Source organism: Canis lupus, chromosome 33 (assembly GCF_011100685.1).
Source record: "Canis lupus familiaris isolate Mischka breed German Shepherd chromosome 33, alternate assembly UU_Cfam_GSD_1.0, whole genome shotgun sequence".
Lineage (NCBI taxonomy): Eukaryota > Metazoa > Chordata > Mammalia > Carnivora > Canidae > Canis > Canis lupus.
Window position 1 is genome coordinate 26,255,142 of NC_049254.1, and position 14,833 is coordinate 26,269,974.

The 14,833-nt window shown below is 40.4% G+C and overlaps 1 protein-coding gene and 1 long non-coding RNA gene across 2 annotated transcripts in view; one reads left to right on the top strand and one right to left on the bottom strand.

Annotated features, from left to right (window-relative positions):
* The window catches only part of KPNA1 (karyopherin subunit alpha 1), a 70,611-nt gene extending 60,707 nt beyond the window's left edge, over window positions 1–9,904 (bottom strand). The window contains 1 exon segment of the mRNA XM_038583011.1: window positions 9,754–9,904. The gene's annotated coding sequence lies outside the window, so the exon portion shown is untranslated.
* A 555-nt stretch (window positions 9,905–10,459) lies between these two features.
* Window positions 10,460–12,641, top strand: LOC119867298. The gene is made up of 2 exons (XR_005383086.1): window positions 10,460–11,111; window positions 11,527–12,641. It is a non-coding gene; the product is annotated as an uncharacterized LOC119867298 (long non-coding RNA).
* Window positions 12,642–14,833: the final 2,192 nt, after the last annotated feature.

The following is a 14,833-nucleotide window of genomic DNA, read 5'->3' on the forward strand; positions in this document are numbered from 1 at the left end:
TCTAACCCACCACCCTTCCTTAACATCAAGCTTTCTGCTTTTCAATTCATCCTTCACATAGCTCTCAGATTTATCTCCACACCTTTTTCACTGTATTACTTCAGTGCTTAAGGACCTAGAATGAATCATTAGCACATCTTAAATCAGATTTGAACTTCTTTGTTCTACAAGATCCCTTGGTCTTGATTGATTCAATACTCTTCATTCTATACCAATCTATACCCAACACACTGAATGTAGATCTTTTTATATTTTATTATATTCAAGATGGTAAGTATTTAGTGTGTGGAATCAATCCACTTAGTCAGTAAATCCCAAACACACACTAAAAGTTCTGAGTATTTAACATTCAAAATATTCTTTGTGAAACACTATAAAACATTCATATAGTTCACTTAACCATATAAAGTAAGTATAACTTTATTAGAAAATATGTATGGTATGTACTTAATATCAAAAAACCAAAACCATGAGAAAGTATGACTACAAAATAAGTTATGGATTTATAAATTTAAGCATAAATAAATTTAAATATGAAAGACAGTTCATTATAAATATTAATTATTCATGTTACCAACTTCTAACCAAGTGATAGGCCCTTTTAAAAGTTTTTAATAAAAATTAGAGAAGTAAAATTGAAAATACCCTAACTCAGGGGACACCTGGGTGGCTCAGTGGTTGAGCATCTGCCTTTGGCTCAGGTTGGGATCGCAAGGTATTGGATGGAGTCCTGCATCAGGCTCCCCATATGGAGCCTGCTTCTCCTTCTACCTACGTCTCTGCCTCTCATGAATAAGTAGTTAAATCTAAAAAGAAGGAAGAGAAGAGAAGAGAAGAGAAGAGAAGAGAAGAGAAGAGAAGAGAAGAGAAGAGAAGAGAAAAAGAAAAAGAAAAAGAAAAAGAAAAAGAAAAAGAAAAAGAAAAGAAAAGAAAAAGAAAAAGAAAAAGAAAAAGAAAAAGAAGAAAAAAAAGGAAAAAGAAAAAGAAAATACCTATTCAGGGTACCTGGTGGCACAGTCGGTTAAGTGTCCAACTCTTGATTTCAGCTCAGGTCATGATTTTGTGGTCCTGGATGGATGGTGCCCCCTGGTCAGGCTCCCTGCTGAGCAGAGTCTGCTGTCTCTCTCTCTCTCTGCCCCTCCCCCTGCTTGTGTGCTCTCTTTTCATTTTTTTAAAAAATGAAGATATCCTACTCATTTTTTTCCTATAAAATAATTCAAATAGTTCCTTTATTTTAGTGACAACATTCTAGTGGGGTCAAAGTCTGAAAAATACTGCCCTAAATCTCTCCTACGAGAAGTCAATACTGCAAACGTGATTTGTTGTGCTCATCTCTAGTTATATATTACAGCTCTAACCCCATAAATCTAATAGAAATCCTTACTTTCTTTCATGTCCCAGCTTCAAACTTTCTTCCATTGAGAAGTTGACTATAACCTTTGACCCTGAATTCTGACCTCAGCTTCTAGTATCTACAGGGTCACAGCTTGTAATGTTCCCCAAAGACCTTCACAATAGCTAAACATTTAAAGGAAAATATTTACTAAAGATTTAGAAACCCGTACCTCAAGATTCAGTAATTCCACTTCCGGAATATACCCAAAGGAAATAAAATTAGTATGTATAAGACTGTTCACTGCAGTGTGATTGTTACAGTGAAAATTTGTAAACCTAAAAACTCCAAAATGAGGGCTTAAGTTATGGAAATTATAATATACTGAGAAATGAGAAACAATACTAACATATGAAAAATCTGGATGTTGGGAACAAAAACTCAACTTATATTATTCTCTATACCTTTAGAAATATTTCATAACTTAAAGTGGTATACAAAAATTTTAAGAACAAAGTATTATTCTTCTGTATCTTCCAAATTTTCTATAATAAGAATATACTATTTATATAATAAGTCTTTCAAAAGTAGAGCTGAAAGCATATATAGACACAGAAAGCTTCCCAGCCTATCTAAAATACTGAAAACTGCATTTCTTTACTTTCAGCTAGAATTTTATCAACTCAATGTTCTATTTCATCAAGGATCTGATTAAAAACTTTAGATTTTTATGAAAAACTGCCTCTCCTTCCTTCTATGTAGCTGGATTTTTAAAATTTATTTTTAACTCTAATTTTTCTTTAAAGATGTATGTATTTATTTATTTATTTATTTATTTATTTATTTATGAGAGAGAACCTGAATGGTTCAGTCCATTAAGAGTCTGCCTTCTGTTCAGTCATGATCACAGGACCTGGAATCTGTCTGTGTTGGGCTCCCTGCTCAGCGGTGAGTCTGCTTTTCCTTCTCCCTCCATTCATGTTCTCTCTCTCTCTCAAATAAAAATCTTTTACAAGAGAGAGAGCACTGTGCGGGTGCAACAGCACAGGCGCATGCACGAGGGGGCGGGGGGTGGGTTGGAAGAGAGAGAGGTAAAAACTCCCTGTTGAGCGCAGAGCCCAAAGCAGGGCTCAAACATATGACCCTGAAAGATGAGAACCTGAGCCAAAATCAAGAGTCCCATCCTCCACCACCTGAGCCACCCAGGGGCCCCTTGAATTTTTTTGTTGTTGTTGTTAAATCTTTCCCAAAAATGGTGTAAAGAGTTCCTTCATATTAAAAAAGAAAAACTGGAAACTTGCCTTAATCCAATTCATATTCATTACTGAAATTAATAAGTTCTGTAATGTATCTATCACATGTACACTTATGAAGGTTTTCACATTTCAAATTAAGAAACTGCACATACAAGATGTACCTTTCTTCCCAAAACAGATTAACAACTCAAAGCTCAGAACTTTTAATTTTTTTAGGATTTTATTTTTAAGTAATCCCTATACCAAAATGGGGCTTGAACCCACAACCCCAAAATCAAAAGTCAAACATTCCACCAACCAAGCTGGTCAGGACCCCTCAGAAATTTTAATTTTTATCTTCAATACTAAGCATAGCACTGAGCATACAGTAGTCCCTCAAATGAACAGACCAGAAAGTAGTTTATGAACTAATGTAATATAGTGTGTCAACTATACTCAAATTTAAAAGAGTATATAAAGAAATAAAATGGTAATTTTGATAGATAAATCAACACTAAAATTATAACCTTTTTTCTTTTAAAGGAATGAACCACAGGAAAAAGAAGAGAATCACATATGATATGTCAAAACCTTGTTAGAAGCTGTAAAACAGATGGTCAAACGACATTAAACTAGCAAAGTGGATAACTCTAAAACCTGCAAAGAAGGTGATTCACACTGCCCACAAGCAGGAGGCTTCACAGGCATCTCTGAAGGTTGAGGGGAAAAAACTACAAGGTTAGCTGAAAGTCTACAAAACAGTCATCACAGCCAGACTTCCCCCCCCCCCCCCACTGTTCAGAGCCAAGCAACCATCCCTCCTCCAACCCTATAGTTGTAGAGAGGCTTATTCTGAAAAAACCAAACCAGAGACTCCAAAATGGAGGTCTCCAATACAAGTGAGGATAGGAATGTATGCCACACAGAAAACAGGATTACATGAACACAATGAACAGTGAGAACCCCAGCCCCTTTTCTAAGATAGGTTCTCAAAATATAGCAGCCAAGTGTACATACCCTCCCCACAAGAGACTGGAGGCTCTTTCTCAAGGAAACTGACCAGCCCAAGAGAAAAGACCTAAGACCTATGAGTGTCCCCTCTTCCCATAAATGGTCACACCTTTAACAAGCCACACCTATAGACTTTTCAATTCAGTTTTTGGCACTTCACTCTTAAATATGAATGGACAGCCATATAAGGTTATAGCTGGGGAAAGCCACTATAGAGAAAAGACAGCAAAAAGAAACAAAAAAAAAAGGAACTTAGAAGAAACAGAGCGGGGGGGGGGGGGGGTGGTTAGGAAACAAAAAAAACTATCATTAACATCTTCAGAAGGATTATAGTGTCTGAAAAACATAAATAAAGATACTATACCATAAAATGAGCTCTAAGAAACTTAAAATGTGAAAGAAATTAAAAACTCAAAAGGTTAGAAGAATACCACTGAGGAAATTTCTTAGGAAGCAGAACAAAAAAGCCTAAGTGATGGAAAATGAGTGGGAAAAGGAAAGAAAATTAAAAGAACAACCTATGAATTCCAATACCCAAATAATACAAATTGCAACAGAGAACAAAAAAGTTGATGAGGAAGAGATTATCAAGCAAGGCATCAAACATAAAGTACCCATTCAATGAAAGACACTACGGACAAAATTAAGAGAAAGACAACAGGCTTAGAAAAGATATTTTCCAAACCTAAAATCAACATTCAAATTTAACCTCCACAAGGAACTTCTGCAAACCAAAAAGACAGCAACCCAAAGAAAAGAAAAACTAAGGGCAAAACAATCTTCAAAAGGGAAAACCTGAATGGATCCAAGAGATGCTCAAACTCATTGTAATCAGAGAGTGTAAACTGAAACAATGAGATACCACTTTATACCCATCAGATTGGCAAAATATTAGAAAGCTGAATAAAACCAAGTACTGACAAAGATATGGGCAAACAAGAATCCTTCTGTAGTTCTAGTAGGCACACAAGCTAGTTCTCTGATTCTATGCCCAGGAGTCCCACTCCTAGGTATATATCCCAGAGAATTTCTCACACAAGTCCATAATAAGGTACAAGTAAGAGTATATTTACCACAGTGTATTTGTGATGCCATAAAGGCAACTCAGCTGGGAAAGAAAAAAAAATGTGGTAGACAGATGTGTATTATGGGATTATACACAACTATATGTGCACACAACAAAACAGAAATGTCTCCAAAACAATCTAAAAAAAAAAAAAAGCAAGAAACAGATAAACATCTATAATAAACTAAATACATACACACCACTATTCACAATGATTCAATGTTTCATATATAATCAAGAAATACATCAATTACAATGCAATGGATACCTGCTAAAAATGGGGAAATAGGGCTCAGAAATGAAAGGAAAATTTAAAGAACCCTGTATAGTCTGATGATAGTGCATCAAGAACTGAGAAGCATAGTTAAATTCAAAACTCTTTTAACCTAAGGTCCAAAATATAATTTTAGAAAATTTTTCCAAGAACTAAAGAATGTACGTTTCCAGCTTGTAAGCATCCATGGAATGCCATTAAAAGCAAAACAAAATAAAACACACACCAAACCCTAGATAGGTATATTATCATGAAATTTCGGGGGTTAAAAATAATAACTGAAAAGTTTCTAGAGACAGGGGGAAAGATGGGAGGGTCACAAAGAAGAATCAGAATGGTTTTGGACATCAACAGCAACAATGGAATGTAAGAAAACAAGCTACGACTTCCACACTTTTTAAGCCTACGATTTTATACCCAGCCAAATTATTGATAAAATGTTAAAACAGAATAGAGATTTATTTCAATCATGCACAATCTCAAAAAGTTTTTACTTCCCAGGTATCCTTGCTCAGGAGGCTAAGAAAATATGGGAAACAGGAGACCCAACAAAGGAGAGAGGCAAAGAGAATTTAAAGAGTGACATAGAAGTTCCAGAATAAAGGTACCAAGTAGGTCTAGAAAGTAACCAGTCCAGATTGCATTAAAAGGACAGGGAGTTCCAGAACAGCTATCTCAGGAAATGAAGGGAGGCGGGGAGAGAGGTATTATTAAATCCTGGGGAAAAAAACAAAGTGGTTAACATAAGAAATGACATCATAATATACTACATGGTTCAGCTCTGAATATTAACACAGTTATAATACTTTACACTCTGAATACTGACTTAATAAAGAACTATGTCAGTTATACTGGGAGGATGCGAGAGGCAGTGTGTATTCATGGAGGAAAGTCAATAGATAATGCCTGAAATTGCTATATCAGGAAAAAGCAATGGAAGCAAATTATTAATGTAAGAGTAAACAGCTTTAAAAAATAGAGTGTAAGGGCACTTGGGTGGCTCAATCAGTTAAGCATCCAACTCTTGATCTCAGCTCAGGTCTTGATCTCAGAGTCACAAGTTCAAGCCCTGCATACGACTCCACACTGGGCGTTAAGCCTACTAAAAAAAAAAAAAAAAAAAAAAAAAAAAAAAAAGGTAGCCTCTAAAAATGCAAGGCTAGGACAGAGACAACTGTTTTTTATATATAGCATTCTAATTTAAAAATTGTATTTTTTAATGGCTTATAAAGCAAGGAACTTAGTCTTTCTTCAGCTTTTAGTAAATTAGATCTTCACAGTTATTTCATGATGCTAAAAGAACATCTAGTTTGTTCTGCTTAGGAGACTGAACTGCAAACCAAGACAAAATCAAGCTTCAATGGTTGATGTGAACATAGTACAAACAGCCCTGTACGAATTCCAGCTCTATCACCTATCATGTGAAGTAGGGCGAGTTACCTAACCACTCTGTACATGTAACCACCTCTTCAAAGTGGTTTTGCAAGGATACTTAAGTAAAAACACTTAATGTAGTGCCTGATCCATCAATAGACGTTAGTCCCTCCTGCCTTTCTGTTCCCTAGCTACAAGCCCCCACTCTGGCCCCAAGCTGCCTTGCTGGTCAGAATACAGAGACTCATGGACAACTCAGCACATATCCCTCCTCATGCTGGAAAATCAATCACGATGAGTAAGCAGACTTATCTTTGTATATGAAGGGCAGCATTATTCTTGTTATGTGAAGAAGATTATCCCCATTATCCACGTTCTGGATTATTGCCTGCTTTCAAGAACTGTCCTAATTAATCTACTACACTAGGTCAGAAACATTTTATCACTTCAATCTGTGTTTTGTGGGCTTGTTAACATCTTAAACACACACACGCACACACACACTCTCACACACACACACACACACACACACACGCGCCAGAACTGCATGTTCTATCAGTCTTCATTCCTGCTCTTTCAATTCAGGGCCTCAAAATTTTCTAATGCAGGCCCTATCTGGCCCCCCGTTGGCCTGGGGCCACCTCCTGCTTACTGCAGCAAGAACAGAACGAAATCAGCCCCAATCAGCTAATTGAATTGTTTACCATTTCCAACATTTTCTTCCATTATTATGGCTGAATTCACAATACCTGCAGAGTATGGTGATCTTAAAACAAAGACTTTGGGTAAAAGGGAATTGCCTTTATCACTAGGTCAGTCACTTTTACTTGTATGGTCCAAAGTCTTAATTGATTTTATACAAAGTATTCATATGTACTTCTAAAAACAATCTGACAGACTTAAAAACACAAACATCATAAACCAAGATAACCACTAATTTAGCAAACATAGGCTAAAACAATGGCGCTAAAAAGATAGAATCCCTAATCTCAAATATAAGGGAAAAAAGGTAGAAACGAAATTGAGAGCAACAGAAAACAAAGAAAATAGTCCCGGAAACAAATGAGAGAAATTCCAAGCTATCTGGTATAGTATATAACATAGCTGAGGCTAAGGAAAATCACAAATATTGGACACAGCTCTGAACCTCCGGACAGCCAAAGTGTAAAGAGCAACAGGATGGCTTACAAAACACAAACGACCTAATGAAAGCCCTCATTTGTTTTTTTGTTTTGTTTTGTTTTGTTTTAAGGTCTATCAATTTGTCTTAAAAAGAATTTGCCTCTAAAGTATTCATAAGGACCAGTAAATTAGAGTCTAGGATGGCCATGAAAATTCTCAAAAAAAAAAAAATTCTCTCCGTGTTCCAATCCTAGACAAAAATCAAAGCCTATAACATTAAACCACAGGTCTGTGAAGAGGGCCTAAAGTAACAAAATGCGAGTATACTGACTTCAGGTGAGGGGTTTACTTGTCATATAGTTTATTCTAGGTTTTTACAGGATGTATGTTCTGTTTCTCTACTGGACTGTAAACTTCTCAAGGCTCAGGTCTGGATTCCATTTGAATTCCCTTTGCTATTTACTAGAGTACATTACAGTTTCTGCTCAATTACAACGACTGATAAAATGCCATGCAACTCGTGTTTGTATTCCTTATTTTAGTCTTCCCCTCCTCACTGTCGATTCCATGACACAGTCAAGCGTGTTCAGTCTACATCTGCATCCCTGGTCTCAGAGCGCACACTCAGTAAGTGTTCACTCAATGAACATTAAATTTAACAAAAAACAGCGGATCCCCGGGTGGCTCGGCGGTTTGGTGCCTGCCTTCGGACTGGGGCGTGATCCTGGGGTCCCAGGATCGAGTCCCGCATCGGGCTTCCTGCATGGAGCCTGCTTCTTCATCTGCCTGTGTTTCTGCCCCTCTCTCCGTCTCATAAATAAATAAATAAATAAGTAAATAAATAAATAAATAAATAAAATCTTTTTTAAAAATTTTAACAAAAAACACAACGAAGAAGTATGAAGGAGAGGAGAAATATTTTTTTTTTCTTGGAGAAATAATTCTTAAGATGGCAGTGCTCTTGAATTCTTAGGTTCCATCCAGTAAGAGCTGGATGACTTTAGGTTAAGTTCTTAACTTCTCTGGCCTTCAAAGTTTCATGTGTAGAATCGAAAAAAAAAAAAAAAAAAATCAACACCTACTTCAGAGTTACTGTGGGGACTGCACGCTTTACTACACCAGAGGTATTCGGCGCAATACCTGGAAAAGAGATCAAATGTTCATCGCTTTCTCCCAAGTCCTCCGTCTCACAATCAGGTAGACACGGTGCCCCCCCCCCCCAAAGAATGCAGGATTTCGGTACAAATACAATAGACTTCATGATCCCTTCCCTTTGACAAGGTGCAAAATCCCATCTCCTCACGGGGGGGGGGGGGGGGGGAGGCCTTCTGATCCATATCAAAAATATGACATAACACCCAGCACGAGTTAATGGTCAAGAATGAGCCTTGAAGCGACGAGAGAGGAGGGAGGGGGAGGGGGACGGGAATCACTTACTCATCTAGCGCTGAGACCCGGGGATTTAGAAGGAACGGCTTTTTGAAGGGGGGGGGAGGGGTAAAAAAAGAAAAAGATTGAGAAAGTTACAACTATTATTGATTCGCATGGTTTAGAAAATGGGACTTCAAAAAGGCTCACGCTGTGAATCTAAACCTTAAAAAAAAAAATGCTCTGATTTGCCCCCCCCTCGCGCCCCCCCGCCCCCCCCCCCGGAAAGTGGCACCTGAAACGCTTTGCCTTCGAGCTACAACGTCGCCCCGAGGCGACCTCCCCCCGACTCCGGCCACCCTCGGCCCCCTCAGCGGACACCTCGCGGCCCCCCGCCCCCCCGCCACGCGCTCGCCGCCGGCCAAGTTGTCAGGCCTCTCCTCACCACACGCCCGGCGGCCGCCTCAGGCCCCGGCGCCCCCACATCCGTGGGCCGCAGCCGTCCGCCCCCGCCGCCGCCCCGCGGCCTCCCGACGCCCCGCGCGCCTCGGGCTGCGACCCGCGAGTCGCCGACACGCTCCCTCCCGACGCCGCTCACAGGATCTCCACCCGCGGCGCTCGCCTCCTCTCCGCCCGCTGCCTCCCCGGCGCCCCGCAGTCCCCGCCGCCGCCGCCGCCCCGCCCCGACCGGCGTTCCCGATGGCGATCACACCAGCGCTCCCCACCCCCACCCCCGCTCCGCCGGCCGCGCCGCCGTCACACCAGCCGGGCCGTGACGTGACGCACGGACGCGCCGCGAGCCCCCGGGCCCAGGAACCCGAGCTGCGCCCGGCCGGCGCCCGCCCTCGCCCCCGCCCCCGCCCTCGCCCTCGCCCTCGCCCTCGCCCCGGGGCCTGTCCGGGTCCCGCCGCGGGCTGCCGGAGCCGCCGGCGAGAGGGGGAGGGGCCGGAGCCGCGGGCCCCGCACTCACCAGGCTCGAGGCAACCGACGCTGGCGTGAGCCGCTGGCTCGCTCGCCGCCCGCCGTACCGCTCCCGCGCGCACGCTCCCGCAGCCGGCCAGCGCCGGGGCTCACCAGGCCTCGCTCTCCGCCGCCGCGCACCCAGCAGCGAGACCCAGCTCAGCGGGCGTTCGCAGTGCGCCTGCGCGCGGGGGCCGGCCCGCACGCCTGCGCGCTTCCTGCGGGCGGCCCTGCTGCAGAGGCTGCCGGGAGATGTAGTTTTCCAGCGCCTTCCCTGCACCGCCCTCGCGGTTAGCAGGAACCTAAATAGTAAGCAGTCCGGGATGGGCGAGGTCCCGCTGGGGAGGAGGAGATTCGCGGTAAACGGGCAGAGAGGTCGGAGGATCGCGGGGGAGTGACCGTGGGACCGTGCTTGGGTTGAATTGCAAAGTCATGTCTGCAAATCTGTCTTCGCGGCTCTTCCTAGGTGGATCGAACCATGCCTCCCTCACCTGTTTATAACTAGCCTCTAACGTGGTGGCTTGGACCTAATACACGTTTATTAAATGAATGATGGAACAAAAGATGAATGGATAAAGAAGATGTGGTATATGAAAATATCAGTGAGGGTGACAAAACATGAGAGACCCCTAACTCTGGGAAGTGAACGAGGGGTGGTGGAAGGGGAGGTGGGTGGGGGGTTGGGGTGACTGGGTGATGGGCACTGAGGGGGGCACTTGGCGGGATGAGCACTGGATGTTATGCTACGTGTTGGCAAATTGAACTCCAATAAAAAAAATTTTTTTAAAATGATGGAATGAGTGAAGGCCAAGGGAGTATTGCAAAAGTGTTAAAAGTGGGGGCCTCGTGTCTAAGGCGTTCCCAGGCAGCACGTGTGAAGAAGACTCTGGGTATTCCTTTTTCTTTTTCTTTTTTTTTTTTTCTTTCTTCTTTCTTTTTGTTCCTGTTGTTTGTTTTTTTGTTTCTCTCACTTCCCTTTTGCCTGATAATGTATGAGAAGTATCAAAAATAATTAAGAAATTAAATGAAACATAAATAGTTGCTTTGCTCCCACATGCTCGCAAAGGAAAGTTAGGGCAAATAATTGTTACTGTTAAATTGGATGGAATTCTTTTTGAACAGTGCCTTCAAAAGATGAAGGACAAGTCAAGCAGAGGTCACAGTAGAGAAAGTCTCACATGTGACATGGCTTATCAAATTGATTTAAAATACTGGCAGAGAAGCAACGTGAAAGACATCTGGTAGCTTAATTCATTTATAAGCATGGGAGGGAGGACCACACTCCCTGAATCCTAGACTATGCAATGTTCATTTGTCCTGGATCTCTTCCTACGGCATCAGTACTCTCCATTGCTCCATTGGTGAATGGTGTGTTTTCGTTTTTTCTGTTTTGTTTTGTTTTGTTTCGTTTTAGGATGAGTTGGGTTTGAGCAAGGGGAATGGGGAGAAGGAAGGTATTCTAAGGGGGAGACTAGGGGCAAGTATACCTGACCACAACTAAACTGAGAAGAGATCACTTTATTCCAATCGGGAGTTAAGATTGTTCAGAGCTGGACTTCAGTCTTTGTGAAAACTAGTTTCTTTGCAGTTCACCCTTACTCCTAGCTAGGGCCTTTCTTCCTTAGCCCAGCCTCTCTCCCTGGGCCCAGCTTCCTCACCCCCATGAGACAGCTAAAAACTCTACTCAGTTTTTCGGCCACTGCTTTCAGAATTAGCAATCGCCTCGGGTGGAAAAGTGATGGCAAATGTCAGTCTCACCTCTTATGGCTTTCTTTTCTTCCAGATCTTAGACCCACAAATTCTCACTGCCTTGGTGGCTCCTCCATGCCTTCATGTTTTTATATTTTGTCCAGTTATTCTCAGTGGTGGGAGGATTTGTTCGACAACAGTAGGCCATTGCTGAAGCATAATCCTTATATATGTGTTATTTTTACAAAAATGTTATCATACAACACAATGTGTTTTATTAGTGAATATCTCTCTGACCTTGTCTTTCTGTAGTTTGAGAAATTTTAAAATTGTGCAATAGTTTTGCTGTTACAAAGAATGCTGCTATGAACTTTTTTGCACACGTTTTCGTGTATACAGGGAAACTGCTAGATCCTAGGATATTGCATCTTTAATTTCACTAGCTGTGGTATGCAGAATTTTAAGATGGTCCCCATGATCTTTGCCCCCTGGACTTGCCATATTGATCCCTACACCTCAAATGTGAGTGGGACCTTTGACTTAATTCTAGCCAATAAACTGTGGCAAAGGTAATGGGATGTCAGTCCCATGATTATATTTGTCTTAGTCGACTGGAGCTAGGCATGCTCCTGCTGGGCTTGAAGAAGTGAGCCATCATACAGTGAACTGCCTAAGGAGAGGGGCACCTGGCAGGGAACCACTGATGGCTTCTAGAACCTGAATGCCTCCAGCTGACAGCCAGTAAGAAACCAGGGCCCTCAGTCCTACAACCATGAGAAAATAAATTCTACCAACAACCAGGGACAGCTTGGGAGGTGACTCTTCCCCAGTCAAGCCACCAGATGAGAAGAGAAGCTGACTTATACCTTGATTGCAGCTCTGTGAGACCCTGAGCCAATGAACCAGTCAAGCTGTACCTAGACTCCTGGACTACAGAAACCGTGAGATAATATGTTTTAAGCTCCTAGGTTTCTAGTAATTTGTTACACAACATTAGTGAACTAGATATTGCTAAATGATTTCACAAATTGGTTGTACCAATTTATACTCCACATGCAATATATAAGATTCTTTTTTGTAAACATCCTTGCTAACGTTTGGGAATGTCTGACTTTAAAAAAAACTGCCAATCTGATAGTTGTGAAAATAAATAATAATTATACACATATGTTATTACTTAAATTTAAAAAATGTATTTACTGGAAATTACATATTCTGTTATATTCTTTTCTGTTGCATTAATGCTATTACTTAAAATAGCAATAGGACTATCTGAAAATGGCAACTAGTAATAATACGTAGACTAATTATAATTAAGCAAATAATATATGTGAGAAAAATATAACATTTTTTTAAAGGAGAGAGGGGCAGAGGGAGAGAGAGAGAGAGAGAATCTTAAGCAGGCTCCACACCCAGTGCAGACCCTGACATGGGACTTGATCTCACACACTGAGATCATGACCTGAGCTGAAATTAAGAGTTGGGCATTTAATTTTTTTCATTTTTAAAAAAGATTTTATTTATTTACTTGAGAGAGAGAGAAAGCATACACAAACACGAGTTGTGGTGAGTGGTAGAGGGAGAGGGAGAAGCAGATTCCCTGCTGAGCAAGGAGCCAGATGCAGGGCTCCATCCCAGGACCCTGAGATCATGAGCTGAGCCAAAGGCAGATACTAAACCAACTGAGCCACCCAGGCGCCCCAGTATTTTTATTCTGTCCTTTGGTACAGCAATTTTTTAAAACTATTTTAACTCTTTTTTTGCATATTTAAATTTTGTGGGTTATATTACTCTATATTCTTAAGATACATAAATGTAAGAATTTTTTAAAGGAGAATGTAAATACAGTAGAACTAATTAAACAGATGTTATCTATATTAAATAGAAAATAACACTGATATGTTTCTTTTATGTTCTATAATACAGAAGGAACTTTTTATTCTTTATTTCCTTTTCCATTAATACTTCTCTGAACTACCTGGAGCCTTTAGGACATCTTTCTTTTTTTTACATAATGATTAAAGTGAATATGTATTCTCTCAACAAAAATGTTTGAGCACAGAATATTTAGAATTTTATTTACTACCACAGCACATTTCTGAATTTGTAGGGATTCATTTCCAGCTCTCCAAAGTGTCTATCTACTTTGTATCTACAGACTTGCTTTGGTAAGCCAGATATTTGTCGATTAAGCTCTTTGCATCTATAAATTAACCATGTAAACTCTTCCTATCTAAACTGCTCGTTATTTAAAAAACACTCTGAAGCATATTGTATGTCATCATAAGTTAAACCTCTCTTCCCCTTTAAAAATGGTTTTAAAACACAAAAGTAATTTAAACCTGTGAAATTGGAGTTAGCTTCCAAGTAAGTTTACAGTTTTAGTAAAGAAATTCCAAAAGTTCTGCTTAATTTGGTTGCCTTTTTTAAAGATTTGTTTATTTTAAAAACGATGTTTGGACAAGATAGAACACCCTTTGTTTTGTGTGTTTATGGTTTCATTTAAAATCTTAATAAATATTAAGAAGCCAATTTGAAACTCCCATTTTTCAGGTCAAATTGCCTTAGGAGCTAAAGGGGAGGTTTTTTGTTTTTTGGGGTTTTTTTTTTTTTTTTTTTTAATCAAGAAATGTAACATCATTCAGTTCCATGGAGCAGTCAAAGGTACCATACAGTAATGAGCACTGCTTCACGTGATAGCCCAAGCTAAAGCTAATTCAGCAGCTGCTATTTTGGGTTGAGCATTGGTGTCTTTGAAAAACTAAAAAACTTTTGATAGATTCTGAAGTACTTGTCTCTCTTATCCCAGACTTGTTAAGATTCAGTCTCCATATGTGCTGGAGATATACTCTTCTCCATCCCAAATTCTTCTCTGCAAATTATGCAGTATGCTCTGTTTTTGTTATTTGCCTTCCTAATCCAGTTATATTATCTTCCATTGGTCATCAACATTACATAGTCATTTAGCTTTCTTTTGCAGTGATGTCTGGGTCATGCTGTTGGTAGTGTTATAACCATTCTCGTCTTTATTATCTCTTCTCTTATAAAATTTGGCCACCATATTCACAATGTTAAAAAAAATTCAACTTGTATGAGGCACAGCAGTTAACCCACAGGCAAAGGCAAAGATGGACTGCTAATGCTTCCGATTACAATGCACTTAACCTGCACACTTAACTCATATCCCTTAGAATGATGCGACAGTGGATGATGATTATTGTGAACTGCAAATCATGGTTACCAATAGCAATGGCCAGAGGGGAGAAACACAGATAGTAACTACAGACATCAAAAAAATCTATGCTATATCTCTTTGACACGAAAAGCAGCATGGTTGCTTTCATCCCCTATTTTGGGGGCTGTCATATGGATGGGTTTTGTCTTTTCCCCCAATCTTCCAT